The sequence below is a fragment of the Pseudopipra pipra genome, chromosome 3 (assembly GCF_036250125.1).
Source record: "Pseudopipra pipra isolate bDixPip1 chromosome 3, bDixPip1.hap1, whole genome shotgun sequence".
In the NCBI taxonomy this organism is placed as follows: domain Eukaryota; kingdom Metazoa; phylum Chordata; class Aves; order Passeriformes; family Pipridae; genus Pseudopipra; species Pseudopipra pipra.
The window spans coordinates 28,088,895-28,107,179 of record NC_087551.1 but is presented as its reverse complement, the minus strand read 5'-3'; the positions used below and the strand labels follow the sequence as shown (position 1 = coordinate 28,107,179).

General features: G+C 41.8%; 1 long non-coding RNA gene across 2 annotated transcripts; it reads right to left on the bottom strand.

Moving 5' to 3' along the window:
- Nucleotides 1-2: 2 nt before the first annotated feature.
- LOC135411175 (uncharacterized) lies at nucleotides 3-10,329 on the bottom strand. Of its 2 annotated transcripts, none has more exons than XR_010429030.1 (3): nucleotides 9,759-10,329; nucleotides 7,240-7,341; nucleotides 3-5,055 (listed from the first exon to the last, which is right to left on the bottom strand). It is a non-coding gene; the product is annotated as an uncharacterized LOC135411175 (long non-coding RNA). The 2 variants fall into 2 exon arrangements; XR_010429031.1 differs by lacking the exon at nucleotides 3-5,055 and adding an exon at nucleotides 5,321-6,199.
- Between the last annotated feature and the right edge of the window lie 7,956 nt (nucleotides 10,330-18,285).

Below are 18,285 nucleotides of genomic sequence, written 5' to 3'. Positions count from 1 at the left end.
AATTAGGTAATTAGATCTGTAACAAACTGAAAATGGCTCTACAAATCTAGCAAGATAACTCCTCCCCATGTCTCAGACTCTGAAAGAAGACAGCTTCAGTAAAGGCAGTGGAAAATTATTAATAAAAAAGGTGATTTATGTGCTACTCTAGTTTCTTTGCCTAGCTCATTCTTGCTGTTTGACTGATGTGAGTTACAACAACTGGATCTGTAAGTATAAATATTTCGTGCCTACTTTGAAGACTGAGTCCAGTGAGTGAAGACCAGTGAATTTATAAGGCATATTCAAGCTAGTCTGTAAAGACAAGTTTATGAAACTATGAACCTCTGGCAAGCATCTGCATCTGTTCTATTTACTCAGATAACATAAGAGAGGCCATGCTACTAAAACACATCATAAACGAGTTACTAAATTAAGTCATTCAGCCCAAGCATTAAGACTGGTAGTGATTATATATTGGTTTATTTTATTAATGTAGGCAGTTACCTCTCTAATGGAACTCAGATGAGGATGTTCCTGCCAGTAATGTGAAAAATAATAATCTCTTTAAGTTCTTACTGTCTCCTCTCTTTTCACTATGTATCTGAAATGGCTGAAATCCAATGGCTTCTGAAAATGTAACCTCTAAAACAGTGCTTTCTTAAAAACAAATTAAAAAAACCAAACAAACCAAAAAAATCCCCTGACAAACTAAAAACACTTGGATTGTACACAATACCGTGAGAAAGCTTCTCTCTAAATAGTTCCTCTAGCAAATATAATGATAGAAGGAAACAGAGTACGCTGAACAAAATCTATCCCATGTTAATTATGTTGGGTTTTTTCCCTCAGGAAAGAGTGTTGGGTGTGTGGCAGAACACAAACTGCTGAAAATGAAAACTGCAGAACTGGAATCTTGTTAGTCTCTGCTTCATGTTTAGCCTTTCACTCATGATCTGGGAAGAAATGGCAGTTCATGTAGGAAACACCATGTCTCTGCCAGGCTGTGCATGACAGGAGTGATCAGGCAGTGTATACACATGCACTCATCCATTCCAAGGCAAGAAAATGTTTCTGTGGTACAAACACACAGGCAGCTGCTACAGCAGTCTGAGGTACTGCTCTTGGTACCTCCAACCTCCTATCTATGCTATGGGTGTGCAAATGAAAACACACCTCCATGAAATTCTGTATATTTGAATATAACTGAAACGGAGATTTTTGTCCAAATTAAACTACAGCTGCCCCTTTGTTAGTGTATTGTTAGTATCTAGCTACTTATGTAGCTAGATAATGAGAAGTCATCTTCTTGTTCTTCAGTTATAAAAAGCTGCTGTAAGTACATAATATGGTTAACAAAACACATCCACAGTTAAACTTAATTCCAGAAGTTGTCAGTCTCAATTTTGAAATGTTCTGTGACATATCAGAGTTCTAGTGATATCATAGCATGAATTATGGGCATCACTGGCCATGTTCCCACATAAAGCAAATAAAATACCAGAGCTGTTCCTTGAGTTTTGCTTTTCAGCAGGGAATACTGATGTAAACAGCAATCCATTAATTTATCCACTGCAACATAGAGCGTTACCATTGCAATGAAGAGCCAACAGACAGCTTTGTCCCCAGAGAATCCCTCAGGAATGCTCAGAGCATTCATTTTGATCCATCCCACTGCCATTTGCTTGAAGCTTTTTCCTGTAGACCAAGTTTCAGCTGGGGAACTGGAGGCTTTGAAAATTTGGGTCAGAGCATGTATGAAAAAGCCTTTTCACAGAAACTAATCTCTTGCCCTGATTCAAAGCATCATGAAAAGTTCAAAGGTATCATCTGCCAGTGCTGGATAGGACAAATACCAGCATTTATTAGTGATATGAGTCAGCAAATAATTTCTTGCCTTCCAGAGCCAGAAAGTTCATAGCTGTCAGGTTCCCCATAAAATTTGACATACAGTCATGAAATACACTGAATTCATCAGTGACTCCAGTCTAGTCATGAGTCAGATACTCACAGTACCTCTACCCTCAAGCATGATAGCTAAGGTCCTTCCATTGCCAGCTGTAGGATCTGACTCAAAATCACAGAATAATTCAGGCTGGAAGGGACCTCCATAGTTGGGGCAACTACTTGCTCAGAGTAGGGCCTGCTGAGGTCACATTTGTTCTTGACTGATATCCAGTCAAGATCTGGTTATTTCCAAGGCTGGAGATCCTGCAGACTCTGGTCATTGATTCCAGCGCTACATCACCCTCCCAGTGAGAAAAAAAATCCTAACAAATGAGAATTTCCCACATTGTGCTTGGTGCACTTTGCCTTGTCTCGTCACTGTGTTCCTCTTAGAAGAATCTGGATTCAACTTTAAACACGGGCTACTTTCTCTAGCTGCTTCCAAGTCTCCTCACATTCTCCATTCTCAGACAAACTGCTCTCTCTCTAAAACATTCGGGGAAGATGACCAGGTTCCTCCTTGCCACTACCCTCATTCATGATTTGCAGTCTTCCTCCAGTCCTCGCTGGAGCCACGCTCACTTCATTACATAGATCAGTGAATGAGTTCAATGCTGAATCAGAGCCCTTGTCTTCTTTTAAAGAAGTCAGACAGTCAGCAATGCTCTACAACAAGGCAAACCTTTCTGAAACAAATGTACGTGTCTAGTCCATTGGGTAGCAGGATCCAAAGTTCCTCAGGCCAGAAGGCTCAGGCCGAAGTTGATTAAGCCTTCAAGCAGAAGTCAGCATATTCTTTTCTTCGTATTTTTTCCTCCAGGCATTTAAAATCTACTCTTTTCTCTCTTACACTCTCTGTAAACTTTTCCTCAGCCCGTATTTCCCAGGCAGCTCATGTGTGTGGAAATAATTTCTGCAGTGCCAGTATTCCTTTGTCGAGTCTGCCTCAGCTCGAGGCAAGTCTGCCTCAGCTCAAGTCTGAAAGGCTATTCTGCATCACATTAGATCAAAACATACAAGTGCTCTCATATTTTCTTGTCTTTCAGCATATTATGAGGCTCTTACCTATTTCATCCACTTATAAAAAACACACATAAATGCAGGGAAAGAAAAGCGAGCCCAGTAGTATGAAAGAACTACAAAACATTTTCACATTCTGCTTATTGGCAGGTCCAGTCGTGATCAGGTTTTGATGTACAAAACAGGGAATTTATATGTATCATAAAAATTTACCTATGGTGAAGTTAGTAGGATGAAATTTGTATGTCCTGAGGTAAAAAGCTGCTGCAGTAATCTATTCCGAGATTGAAGTGTCATGTCTAACAAGTCCAGGCCTAGTGAAGACATCAATATACTGTGAGATAAGCAATATCTACCCAAAGGGCTGCTACTAGCCACTGTGTCACAAGCTTGTTTTGTATCTCTGAGCCACTAAGATTATGTTCACATACTCTATTATATTTCACACAGTGACTTCATATTTTTAAAATATTTTTTCAATATCTGACAGTAGAATTTTCCCTTTTCTAGTTTTCAGAACTAGCCAAACTTATATTTTGGTCCCAGAATGGTAGGGTTTATTCATTTTCTATCCTGTCATTAGAAAAATAATTGAAAAAATATTTTTCTTTGTCATTTCTTGCAGTCAGGAATTAATGGCAGTAATCAGTCAGCTCATTATTATTGGAAATAACAATTTTGGCTATAAGTCAAAGCCTGCATTACAGTCTTAAGGATGCTTCTGTGAAGTAAAAGCACTGGAAAGCATTTGAGTTGCTTAGTGAGATTTCCAGATGGCTATAGGGAGTAGATATTAAGGAAACTCTGCAACCTTTTGAAAGAACATTGCATGTTCTCCTTTTTCCTCACAGTTCCAATCTGCAAGGTTTCATGATTAAAGCCTCAGCTTACCCCAAATTATAAAGGAATCACGTGTCACTCTACACCAATATCGAGACTCCATTTCACACAGTTTTTGGCTGGTGGCTGGACGGAGGCACAACGATAAAGCAACACTCACACAGCATTGCAAAAATCTAGTCTGAAGTTTTTCACACTTCGGCAAAGCCCAAGGCTATTTATGTTCTTTTCTAAACACTCTGAGTTTAGAATCTTTAGTCTGGAAAGTACATGGAAGCCCACAGGACTCAAAACATCTGCTCACCATAACTAACCATTGCAAAGCTCGCAAAGGATCAGGGATCACAGCCTCCATCGATGCTCTACCTGCCAGAGTGCTCTTAAGGGTGCTTTGGAGTTGAAGATCTCCAGCATTTGGAGTCTAGGTTTTCTCCACCTCAGCTTGGGCTGACTATAAATTCAGTCTGCTCTTGACCAGGACATGTCGAGCCCTTTGGAAAGTACCAGGATTCATGCAAGGATCTGGGTAATCCTATCCTGCCAGACATTGTCACTAGAAGACCAAAAGGATGGTGGGAAACTGCACAAACTGTCAGGACCTCATGATGCTGCAGAAGAGCCTTCAGGTAGTAGTGTGAGAAAACTATTGAGCCCTGGATCTATCAGAGGCACAGAGCCCAAACAGACTTGAGATTATCTGCTCCACATCCACAGGTTAGCTTTCTTCTTCCCATTTCTTTTACTGGCTCTAGATTGTCACCGCTTTCTTTGACAATTAAAAACCTTCTAATTGCCAATGTTCATGTATTCCTTTTGTGTGTGTGCACTTTGCTTAAATAGGTCTTGAGCAGAGGGGTTGGACCAGATGGCCCCCTGTGGTCCCTTCCAACCTTACCCATTCTGTGATTCTGTGATTCCTCCCCACAGACGATGCCTCTAATGTTCTCTCAGAGAGCTTCTGACCTTGATTTGGGCAGCTAATCCCAATCTTCTTGCTCTGCTGTAGGCAGAATAGAAATACCACTTCTCCTGTCGTTTCCTTGATCCCTGATATTGGTTCTGGCTCTGACTGCTGCCCACTCTAGTGGAGGCATCCCTCTAGGAAAAAGAGATTCGAGGGAGGAGGATACACAGTCTTAGCAAAGGCCATTGTCTTCCTGTCAACCAGCCCCATTAGGCTGAGATCCTCTTAGCAGTGCTATGATGTTTCACTGGTGACACTTCCCCTCCCTGGGGAGCCTGGTTCCTGCTTGGATTCTTCCTTCTTGCCTAAATAGAAGACACATCACCAAGTGTTGCTTATTCAGGGAAAATTGCTGTTATTCCTTTAATATGAAACAGATCAATACACCACAGACATAGATTAACTGAACAGAAATTAATAGAAAAAAATTAGGAAGATGGAGAGAAAAACTCTCCAAATGAAGCAACCCCTGCCCTCAATCTTACATTTAAGCCAACAAATATATTAAAACTTGATTTTAACTTGTAAGTATTGGCAAGCAAAGTCAATCTTAGAGCAATCACGGAGAAATAAAATAGCAGCCATAAAAACCAGATTGGGTACTGTGATATAAACTCCTGCACATCAATTTACAAAATTAATAAGTGCCAGAATAACTGTAATTCATTTAGGCATTTAAATCAAATTGTAAATCAGTCCTCAGCCCTGTGTTGAACAAAAAATACCAACTTTAAAACATAATTGCTGAGTGTGGCATTAGTAATTGTAAGCAATGTTGTAAATACAGATGCTTATCCCTTCATGTTGCTCATGGTTTTATGTACACATTTTGCACTAACATTTTGCCCCCAGAGGCGTTGCATACCATGGTATTTATTCCCAGGGTAGTGTATTACTACTTGCTGATTTCCATGCACCTAATTGGCCTATTGTTTAATGAACTTGTGCCATATCACTTGCCCAGTGTTCATATACATGGCTAACAGCTCTTCCTGGAGTCCTATCAGAAGAGAGGGTTTTCCAGGCTGCAGCAGTGAGTTTCTGTTGTGGTAGAACAGCTTCCAAGTACCACCCATTATTACGATGACAAAGCAAAACACATGATTCCTGTTTGTCAACTATTATTACAGGCCATTAATATGTGTAGTTGTAAAGCTCAACCTTCGCTAAAGGTTTTACTTGCACTGCAATACTTTATGCTTACAGTTTGTTCCAGAAGAGAGGGAATGTGTTGCATCTGTGACAGACATGCAGTCTGCAGCCTGTCTGTAATGGCTTGCTGCTCCTGAGCAGATGAGGTGATGATTAGGCAAAGGGTCATGCCTCTTTTCCTCTATTCTTTCTCTGGTTGCTCCTGGCAGGTATGGTCTAGGGGCTTCTTATCTTCTTCACCTGTCGCAATTCCATGTAGAGAGCCTTACAGCGTTCTGTGTCCCATTGGACATGACTCTGGGGAATGATCCAGAAACCAACTCTATCATGTTCACCTTGAGAGGGAAACCAAATCCTTCCTCCCTCTTATCCCATGTAACCCTCATGCAGAGCAAGACTGAGGTTTAGTGGAATTCTTGTGTCTCTGCATTTGACGTAATTACTCTTCAAATAAAGAACGTCCCATAACACATGCAATATTCATGCACCATGGGGGATTTTCTTAAGCTTCACTGAGCTTTGGATCAAGCTTCATATAGCTTGAAACTTTCTACAGTCTCAGACCTCATTGTTTTTGGCCTGGCTTCAAGCCTTCAAGGGCCCCAGCAGCACACACAACACACATCCCTCCCACTTCCCCACTCCCAACAGGATTTCACTTAGCTCCCATCTCCATCACCTGTTGATCTAATGATATTTTGAATGAGACCAATTCTGTATCTGCTCATTAATACTGCATCTCACATCTCAGCCCTAGAAATTTCTATGTTTGTCTTGCCTGGGATTACAGGGAGGACATAAGGAAACTGTATATAGTTTGCACCATTCTGCTTGACTTATCAAGGGCTTCTGGTATGGGAAAGAGTGATGGCTGTTTGGAAACCAATTTGCAAAACAAGAAGACTTACAGACAGACGTACGAAGTTCCAATAGAATAGAATAGAATAGAATAGAATAGAATAGAATAGAATAGAATAGAATAGAATAGAATAGAATAGAATAGAATAGAATAGAATAGAATAGAATAATATGGCTGAAAAATGTTTTGCTCACATTTGTTTACTATTATGTAATTGTAAGATTACTGTTCACAGAAGAGCAGGAAGTATCTTTCTACAGCATGTCTCTGATGAAAATTAGGTAGGTACATCTTCAGTGCACATCTACTATGAATAACACCTCATGCATGACATACAATAATCTGTATTTCAGGTGAAATCTATAGGACACATCTGAGGGCTTGAGACACTTATTTCACCTCCATTTCCCTTAGGTTCACTCTGGATTATGCTATCTAGTTATTTTGTCTTTGTATGATACAATTTTTAAGCACTTACTTGGACAGCTATCAAGTATCCTTTAAGACTCCCACAGACCGAGAAGCAGATGCACTGTAGCCATCTGGAGCCAAAACTATGATTAACTTTTAAGTCAATGCCCTGTAAGAATGGACTGCACGTTAGAAATGTTTCTTCTACTTCAACAAGAAAAAACAAAACAAGGTTTAAAAGTGGCCTCTAGATTCAGATGCCCAGCATGAGACACTTTTTCTGTTAGGCATACAAAAACCAGTGATACTTAAAAATTTTGAAAACTGGTGGTCTCCTGTCCCCAAACCAACAGAGATCCTCCCTCCCCACTACACTGGCAACTGAGTTGCATTCACAACTCCTACAGAAACGACTCTTGGTTGCCACACTGGAATTGGGTTGAAAATCACAATGTCCTTTTGTAATGCTATGACCCACCTCTCCTGCTGGTTTTCATGTCATTAATCTGCAGGTTTTGGTTTTATTTACTTTATCTGTCATTTCAATTTACAAAGAAATGAAACCAAGACAGGCATCTCAGCCAGCTGGGGAGATTGGGATGGGTAATTGCTCCTTATCTGCCTAGGAACTTTTCTAGCTGTTTCTGTTACACTGTAAGAATATCTGGAGACCTCTAAGATCTAGACCTGCAAGCTTTCCTGATCCTATAAGCCAACAGTTCTCTGACCCCAATAAAACAGGATTTTTTTGTTGCTTGACAGAGAGCATCTCCTACAGCAGCAGCCTGTGTGCTCACACCTCGCAGACATCCCTCTCGGCCTACCAGCACAACAATTACTCTCACCATCAGCAACTGTATCCACTTGAGCTTTCAGGAAAGCACGAAAGTCATCTCCTTCCCTCCTTCCCCCACCTGATTGTCGCATTTGACTGCCTTTTAACTTCATGGCTCATTCAATGGAACATAAGCTTTATAGATAGATGGTGAGGAGTCTGAATGAAAATAGTCTGGGAAAAGTCCAAGTAATGACTATTTAGCCACAGGTAGACCAGCCCAAAGAAGATCCTTGCTAAGTGACTTCATGCACAGCTCATTGTGCTTAGCTTGGGAATGGTGTCAGTGCTTTAAGAAATGTAAGAAAGCTTGTTTCTGACATATCCTTTTTTAGTCCCTGAACTCTTCTCTTTCTCTCTCAAGCCCAATTTCAGTCAGATTACTTGTGTGCCAACTTGGACTGGATGCAAGAGTGGGACAGAAGGGGCCATATGGAAACAATGTAAGCCCAACAAACTTCAGTTGTGGGGCTGGCTGACTGGTGAACCAAGGGCTGGACCGACCAGGCCAGAGAGATGTGGGTGTACACATGTTCCCTGGTTTCCATCAGCTAAGACTGTTGCACCTCAATGGTGGGCCTGAGGATAAGATGCTGCTGTCTCAGCTTGTGTCAAAAGACAGAGATGCAAGGGCATCTTACACCTTTGTCTCAAGATTCCATGCAAATATTTGGAAGGAATTTGGCTCAGTACTTTCAGAGCCCACATACTATGGATGTGGTAGCAGGTGTCTACAATGCTGAAAATAAGCTGGCACTTTGCAGCAGCCTACTCTTGTATGCCCAAAGTGCCAGTAAGAAGCCAATGAGAAGCAAATGAGGGGATGAAAGGACCCCTTTAGCCACGCTGGTGTATTGCAAACAGTGGGATAGCAGGGCAGTGGAGAGGCTGTGTAACTGTGCAGCTCCCTCGTTTGCACTGTAGCTGTCGTGAGCCTCAGAGCCAGCCGTCTACTGCTGCCGTCGGCAGGCATCAAGGACACAGGAAAACTTCCCAGAACTCTGAAGATGCCTAGACCAAGAAAAAGAGGAAGAGTGGTTCTTTGGACTGTCTCTGGCACGAATTGGGATGAAGAACTTCAGTGAACACCAAGCATGCCAGCTTGTACACACATAGCTTCTCTTTCAGAGACTACAGCTAAAGTATCAGGGTGTAAAGTAACATTATGGTTATAGTTGGAGGTAGCATTTTCAGCCAGGAATGTCAGATGCTTTGTAATCACTAATTAATTAATCTGAATGACTTCTGCGAAATAAAAAGGCCACATGGACATGGATCACTTCACCCCAGCCTTGAAGTGTAGCCACCATTGGAGTAGAGACCATCAGCTGGGTAGTAAGATACAATGGTATCTCCTCATGTTTAAAAGGAAGTGAAGACTATCACCTCTATTTCAATTTCATGAGGAATGAGGGAGGCTGGGAAGCTGTGTGCAAACACGCAAACTGGACCTGGTGAGGCTAAGTTTTGCTTTGCAAAGCAGCTGTCACTCTGTCACAATAATATTGCTCAGGACTAAGAGTGATCAGGGCAGCAAGACAGGTCAGAGTCTACATTTTGCAAGACCTATGGTTTCTCTCTCAATGGCTGGATCAGCCTGGAAATAATACTTAATAAAAAATCCTCAGCACCCTGCCAGGCTGCTGGAAGCCCACACAGGACTAAGAAGTACTTGTCTGCACACTATCAGAGTAAGAGCAATCTCTGGTCAGTTCTTCCCTATTTAGGGCAATATTTAAGCATGTGCTTACCTGAAAGGCAGTTCCAATGCTCATTCCAATGCTTCACATCTTGGGTCAATAATTTTTATAGCAGAAACAAATGAAGACACACAAAGAGATTAATGAAATCAGCATTCTCTCACATGACTAATAACGCTTCCTGTTCAACAATCAGCAGGTGAAGAAACCCAGCAGTAAAATTCTTCTGCACATAAGGATCCAAGATATGACAACTCCTGCCTTAACAAGAGAGCATATGCATTGAATCAATTCATTTCAGTGAAGGCAGAAGGGAAACTGTTAATTATTCTTTGTGGGATGAATGAAATGCACTGTACAATTAGCACCTTCTGTGCTCCTGCCTAATGACAAGCTTAACTTAAGAGAATTCTCCATACTGTCCTACGTATCACCTTTCCTCTGACATTATCTTCCTTTTCTTGGCTCTCTACACAGAATTTTAATGAGATCCTAATTGTTTTTCCATCAGCTGCAAGGATTTCAATCCCAAGTCATATGTTGGTTGTCATTCCACAGAAGGTGGTATGGGGAGCTGTAGAGATGTTCTCTTGCTAAAACGGAGCAGGAGGCAGCCCCCACACCTCCCACTGCATCCCAGGGAAGGGCTGTCTCTATATTTCCAATGCAGGCCTAGAGACTTCAGCTTGGCATTTCTGCAGTTACACAGTGGGGATGGGAAAAATCAGTCACACAAATGACTACCACTACCTCCCTGCAACTCCACTCATTGCAAGGAGGTTTGGGGTGTTGGTTCCTGTGCCTGCCTCACCAGGGTTTGAGCTCAACACAGCCAGAGGACTTGCAGGTGCCAAATGAGCTGTGCATCAGCCTTCTATTTTATGTCCTTTGCCTTTTACTAGTCACCTGCACACTTTTGTCTTTTGTTTCATCGTTCAGGTCATTTTCAGTAATGCAGCCTATTTAAAGCATGGGTTTACTTACTTCTCTTGCACTTTTTCAAGGGTAGTTCTGAATGTATCACAGATTCCCTGAAGTATCATGGGAAAAACAGGATGTTGCAAGAGCAATTGGGTAGAGCTCACCATATCTACTGACCATGGGGAGCATAAAAGGTTCCTAAAATACAGAAACCCCTGATGCGGTGCCGTTATGGATGAAGATGCTACATGTTAGGATTACTCCTTATGGTCATCAGACTGCAAGAAGATTAATTTATTACAGACTGGCTGCCCTAGGATTCACTACTAAGCCATTTCAACAGCTGACACTGCCTGCAGGAGCCTGGCACTAGGCACGAGGGTGTAGGGCCTGGGAGCAGGGAGGTAACAGCCGGGGGGCATCGCAGCAGGCAGGCAACCCCTGAGCACTGAGGCTCACGGAAGAAGTCCCAGACACCAAAAGGGAAGCTTGGTCTTTATACAGGGCTCTTATAGGACTGCAAAGTCTGACATCATGCAGAAAAGGACCAGGAGCCTAAAAACAATGATGATTAATATCTCAGACTTCCATAACTATTCACTCCAGGGTCCTATATAGAATTTATAATCAATGGTCTGGAATTATGTTAGCAAACAGCAGTATTTTAGAGATGAGGAAACTGAGGCACGTGTTGCTGGTCCAAAGAGTATGAAATCAGTGGAAAATACAACTTGAGATCATAAAGAAAACTCGTTTCAGGGCCGGGAGGAAAACCTCAACTTCCCACTCTGAATCCTGTGTTCCTCAACTGGACAATGCTGCACAGGCTAGCCAGCCATGTTTAATCAATTCTTACATACTTTTGTTACTCATCTATGAACTTAATGTTTATTAAAATATTTCTAACAGCCTTGTTCCTGCACACCGCTCCATTTCAGCATGAGGAGCATTCAATGACAGTTTCCATGTCGCTGTCTCCTGTAATCACATCATCTGCCCTCCCAAAATATCTCTCTCCCTTACAGGAAACAGTATGGAAGCAATAGCATCTTTTGTGTCATAGCTTCTGTATGACAACTATGTGGTTTCCATCCACACCTTACACTCATTATATTCACTTTTTGACAGCTAGGTTCTTCCTTTTTGGGCTTCAGTGCCAATCCAAATCTCAGTAAAGTATAAGAAAACAAATTAATTAGCAGGCACTGGAGAGCGTGAATGTCGCCCAAAGGTATACACTGGGAACTAAATATGTGACTTGAGCTTGACTGGTTTTATTTGCAAAAACACAGCTCCTGCACCAGGAAGCAGTGGGCAGTTCTGTAGCTGGAAGCACGGCCAGAGCTCTGAACTGCATCTTTCTGTACACTGGGCATATCTCCTGCTCCACTTAAAGATGGCATCAGGAAATCACCTCAGCATTCAAGGCAGGCACTTTAAATTTGATCAGTTGCTATAAACAAGATAGGCCAGACTTGCCACATTAACATCCAAGGCTGCATGAAGTGAAATCCCCTTAGCCATGGGCTGCTACCCACTTTCTCATCCTTAGAGCATCACAGCCATTCACAGAGGGCTGTAATTTTGACCACTAGTAAGAAGAAGATGCAAGTAAACTTGCAAGAAGATGGGACCTGGAAAACTTGCTTTCCTCCCTCTTTCTCAGTCTATCTTTCATTAACCATGACAAATATTTAAATTAAAGCAAACACTGCAGATATGAGGGAATTTTTAATTCACTGACAAGAAACGCTGCCTTCAAGACCTCTTTCATGACCATTATAAATAGAAAGCCATAGCACTGCAAAACTGAAATGAATGCTGACAGTCCAGCTCTTCCCTTATTTAAAGAAATTGCCAAAATGTGCAAAAATTTAAACATTCAGAGAGATAACACACTGCTTGCTCAGTGCACCTCATCTGTAATTTACAGATTGTTATTGCTGGCATCGCTTGAACACTCCATGCTTGCTTAAAAACTGTGTCCCTTGCTTAGAGCTTTAGACAAATCATCTAATTTCCTAATGAGGTGGTAACACACAGACAAGTGCTGCTACTGGAGCAGAACAAAGTATGTTCCTGTTGTATCATAAGTAGGGGACTGCTGACCCAGAACTGAAACGTAAAGGTGCAGGCAGAAGCTGATGCATTTATCATAACTTACACTTCTGGGTGATCTCCTTTTTTAAAGCATAGTTGTACTTCATAATTGTACTTCTGAGCATGGGAGATATGCAAAAGCCAGTAAAAAGGTAGCTACATCAGCTCTGGCCCGCACCACCAGATACTTTCTTCCCTCTTTTCCCTAGAAAAAATGTAATACTCCTGTAGAAAGAAAAATCCAAAAAATTTCAATTTGAAAATTCCTCTGAATGTCTTATGCTGACCATGTTCCCTATTCTCCTTTGTACATCTTACTCCCTCTCCCAGTTACATTTTCTGGTACCATGTACCTTTTAACCAGAAAGAAGAACGTTCAAATTTTTCTACACAAAAAACTCTCAGCAACTTTCTGAAAAGAGTCATCTTTCACAAACAATCCCAAATTAAATTGCAAAAGAGTCCCACTTAAAAAGCAAGCATGCAAACAAAAGTCCATAAGTCCTTGAACAAGTCCCATCTTGAGAGAGAATTTGAGAGAGAGCCCAGCACTGGGTTTGAGGGTATGATTTAGCAGTGATAACCCTGCGGGCTGTAAAGGATCCCAAGGGATTAAGAAATCGTTAAAGATAATTCCCCCTTCAACCAAAAGCAGAATTTGAACTCAGTTCTCTGGAAGCGAAACTCTAGACTATTCACTCTGGTAAGCTTGTGTTAAAGGCACCATGAGAAGTGGCTGGCTACAACTTTCCACATCTGTTGCTGGAGAGCTGCAAGACAAACGGTGCCCATGTGGAGGAGCTGGGAGGTCTCCGAAGGAGGCAATTAGCAGCAAGCTGATGCCCGCTGCTCATTCCTGTATGGTGTGTAAGGGTTAAAATGCAGGTAATGTGAGTAAAGCAGGAGCCCATGCATGTAAGGAGGGGCTGTGGGCTAGTGAGGCTTGGACAGCTAATGGAAGTAACCACTGCAGTGCCATGCAGCAAGGATATGCCCCTAGAGCACCCACTGCAGTTGGCAAGGCTTTTGGGTCCCTAGGAGGATCCATCCTCAGGAAGTGTATAGATGGCTGATGATCACACAGCAGAAATATAACTGGCTATACACATGCCAGTATGGAGGGTGGGGCGGAGGGTGGCATGTATGAATCTCATCCCCAAGCGGTACATAAAATACACACGCGGCTCACATGTGCCTCGCATGTGCTTTCCTTCACATGGCACACAGGGTTCATGGTCTGCCTGTGTGCCTTACTGGCTTTATAAGAGGCTGCTTAGATCAGTTTGGAAAAGTGTTTGGGTTCCTCACCTTCCAAGGAAGGATCAGAGAAAATCTCCAATAGATCTGGGATTTTGGAAAGTTTCTAGACCCACCTAAAGTAAATCACAGAAAAGCACATAATGAAACACTGAACATGTTACTTTTCTTCCATTAGGGTAATTGATGTCTTTGCCTGTGCTGCAGAAAACTCTGAGACAAATCTAGTCTTCAGGTCACAGGAAATGGTGACACATAGGCAAAAACCCCCCAGCTTTCCATTCAGTTCACATTTGTGTGGTTCCCACCACTAGAGCCAAGACTATTTTTTTCCTTTAATTTTAATCATGCATGCAGAAGATGAGAACTATGTAGCACACTCCTTTCAGGCCAGAGTGACAGACACCCTGTCTCCTGTTCCCTACCATCAACCTTTTGGGAACACACCATCCCTGACCATTCAAGGGCACAGTTTTACTGACAGCGTACACAACTTGACAAGTAACAATTACAAGATGGTGAAGGAATTTTCTCCTCTCCCCACCCCCACCTTTTAGTTGCACTGAATCTATATAAACAAATTATATCATTGACTTTGCCAGTAGATGAGCTTTTCCATCTGGGAATACTATTTCATTTAAAATAAAGGATTGAAAACCCTTCACAAGAGACAGGTAAAACTAGCACAAAATAGGAAAAAAGATAGCAAGAGGCAGAGACTGACTAAGAGACCGATGAGGGCTTTTCCATTTCTAGCTGCTATGGGCTTTCTTGGAAAGAAACAGTTGCTGTCTCCCAGAAGTGATGGAAACCCTGGCTTGCCCTGTCTTGAAGCTGGGAGAAACTGAGTGGGTGAAATAACTTACAAGAAGTACTGATTCATCTCCCTGCTTAATTTTAAGATGCTGTCTCAAAGGGCCCCTCCGCTATTCCTCAGCAGCCAGGGCCAGGCAGTGACATAAGTGAGAGGAGCAGAGTGGGAGGCAGTGCTTGACTTGCCCCAGGAGTCCCACAGTGGCCAAACCAGCTGCTGGGGAAAAGCAATACCTCACATTATCCCCTTCTTTTCTCTTGCAAGGAACACTTCGGGCAAGCAAGCAGTCTGCCCCATGTGAGTGAGAGGAGCTCACTGACTCAGTGTGGCAGGAGTCAGTGCTCCCCCTTGCACTGCAGGAAGATGAGGGGAGATGTGCCCCCATCCTTTCTTAAGGGAAAATGCTTTTTCTTAAGAAAAATGCTTTTCTTAATCATTTCAGTATAATAATGAAACCTTCCACTCAGGCAGAGCATACAAGACCTTTCAGATGCTCTCAAAACTTCTTCCTTGAATTTGTTGCTGCAAAACAGCACCACAGGTAAACCCACAGGTCTTCTCTTCGTGCTGGGGGAGACCTTATTTTAGTGCATCCCCACTGGAGCTTTACAAATCCTGTGAAAATCATTCTCTTTTGTTTTTTTCATGATGCCATGAAGCCAAGAAATAACACAATGGGCAACTAATTGCACGTATGAAGCTTCAAAAGGTAACAGCTTATATGATCTCTGACAAGTTTCCATAGACGTTTTCTTTTGCTACTGTTTAAACCCACTGCAGAGTTCTTATGCATCTGTACAGGTGCAGGTAGTCCCAGGGGAAATTTCATGAGGTAACACAAGGTCCCCAAGACAGACATGGGTCACCCTGGGCTGACAACAGAAAGGGGAATATAGAAGAAGATTACAAGATAATTTCCAATAGCCTTTTTTTTTTCTGTTTTCCAATATACACTGATTAAATTGCTGCATCTTGTTAGAAATACCTTGACACAAATATCTATTACAAAATTTTCTGTTCATATCATGTAAACTTCTATAAAAGTTCAGCAAAAGGTTTCACATGAATTCAATCAATGCCCTGGAGGATAGGGGGAAGGGCACAACCATTTTTTTTTGTCCTAGTACTTTATATAAATTCAGCAAAACAAATGCACTTTAGTTTCAATCAATATACAAGTTCTTTGTATGATTTGGGGGGGGTGACGACATTGAAATTGCCTAATTTCACTGATTCAATCCATCTTCTGCCAGTCAACAAGAGCTTTCAGCCTAGACAAAGACTAAAATAAAGCATACCAAATAAAAACCATGGACATATAATTGTCATTTCCCAAAAGCTTCTTTCAGTCCCAGCTTCTCAGAAAACTACCCAAGCATTAAAGCTGCTGCCTCTCAGGGAAACTAATTATAACTCAGAAAAAAAAAAAAAAAAGAAAAAGGAGGGGGGAGTGCAACCCACATGTCTAACTGAATATATAAAGGATAATTGTGTTATTAAAACTAACAACATTTCAGATGGTGAAAGACTCACAAGGCAAGAATGGATGTGTTGGACACCATCAGGCTCCCATCAGATTATTCACATAAAAATGCAGCCATCACCAAAAGAATCTAATCCTTGTGTGCTTCCACTGATACAGCTCAGATGTGCATGCTGGTATTTTTGAGCCCTTACAGGGCTGAAAGTGTCAGCAATTCATTGTTTACTGTCTGGACTGAATTGACTCTTAGAGCTCCTTAATGATACACAGACAACCAATGCTTCATCTACCAAGGCGCGTTGATTGCCATTCAAGTAAGTATAAGCTTTCACATAGTTGTAAAGCAGGATCCTCCCCTCATCTTCCAAGGAACTTCTCACAAAGACTCTGTTTAATCAATGCACCTCCAACTTTGTGGCACGGGCAGAGCAAGACAATTGTCCTTTTAAGAAGAACCAAGCCCTGGAATCAAGGAAGTGCCAGTGGGTGCTGCGAGGAACACAGGCGGCAGAGGATAGGTATACTTTCTGGCCATAATTTATCATGAAAAAGAGTTGTTATCCCTATGGGTACAATTGCACAGTCTCAAAGAAATCATGAGAGAATGTTTTCTGGATAGCTTCAGTCATTCCCTACTTTAATTTTGCCAACAAAAAGCTTGATAAAACAAGTTCTTCGCAGCTAAGCTAACCAAACTCGGTGTCCTATGGATTTCTGTTACATACCCCCATACTACTGCTGAAACTAGCCTACTGCCACCCTGTTACGCCTTTGGGATTACTCTGCACCCCTCACTGCCACAATATTCTCAGGTTTTCTGATGTTTGCTCATCCTTCAAAAATAGTCATGTCCCTGAAAAACTGACAGTGCATGATACCTTCTAGGTATCCCTCCCTTGTTACCATCACCTATTCGTCATGGTAGTCTCACTTATTTCTCTTTCCCATCAGACACCCTGAGTTCCCCTCCAATCCCTTGAAAGTCTCCAGTGACATCTTTGACTCCCACAAAACCTTTACTTTTCCGCTGCTTTGAGGCAAGCAAGAAACATCTTATACTAGAGATGGTTTAAAACCATTCACATGATGATAGGGCAGATGGGTTTTGTACATTTGGGCATACAGAAAGGACAGTGGCTCAATGATTACAGCTTTACCTTGAGAGGACATTAATCAAGCCTTTGGAAAATTTCCACCAGTCTTCACGAAATTCATAAAAATGGTAATTTCTTTGTGAGGCTTTCCTTTCTTTCCAGAATGGCTGAAATTTGCTGACAGTTCAAAAAGTTACATGAAGGAGTGAGAGGGGACCAACAGATGGACAGACAGCCATGGTGACTATATAAGCCTCATTTCTTTAGAAAACCAGACTAAAAATAGAAAAGTACAGTGGCCGACAGATTTAATTAACACAAACATACAAGGTTTTTAGTCCATTAACCCTCTTACTGGTCTAACTATTGCGTTAGAGGTTTGGTTGCCATTTCTGATAGAAAATAACTCAGCTGTGCAACATTTTGTCTGCAAACAGTCCCTCAGACTCTGACTTCCTAGGCAAAAGACACCCTTTCCCTCTGCTTCTTTGCATTAGTGAAGAGTTGTCTCTAACAGACACACAGAAATCTCTTAAACTTGTCTTGTGGGTTTTTTTCCTTCTCTCTGTTTATTCATATTCAACTTGGAAGGGCTGCAGACTGAATAAGGATATTAAGACTCACATTTGAAACAATGTGTTATGTATTAAGGGTATAAATCAAAGTCATGATGTCAGTGGAAAGACTCTCATTAAATTCAATCAGTTTGGAGTGTCAGTTAATAGAGTCTCAAAACTCTTGGTGAGAAAGTATCAGAGCTTCTCATGTGACTGAGGTCCTCCTGAGCTAGACCACCCTTTGTGTGCTGGAGCCAGGCAGAGTAAATCCATGCAACACAATGCAGTAGCTTGCACAAATCCTAATCTGAAGGAAGCTCTCCAGCAATGCAACTGTTAGGGCTGTTTTTAG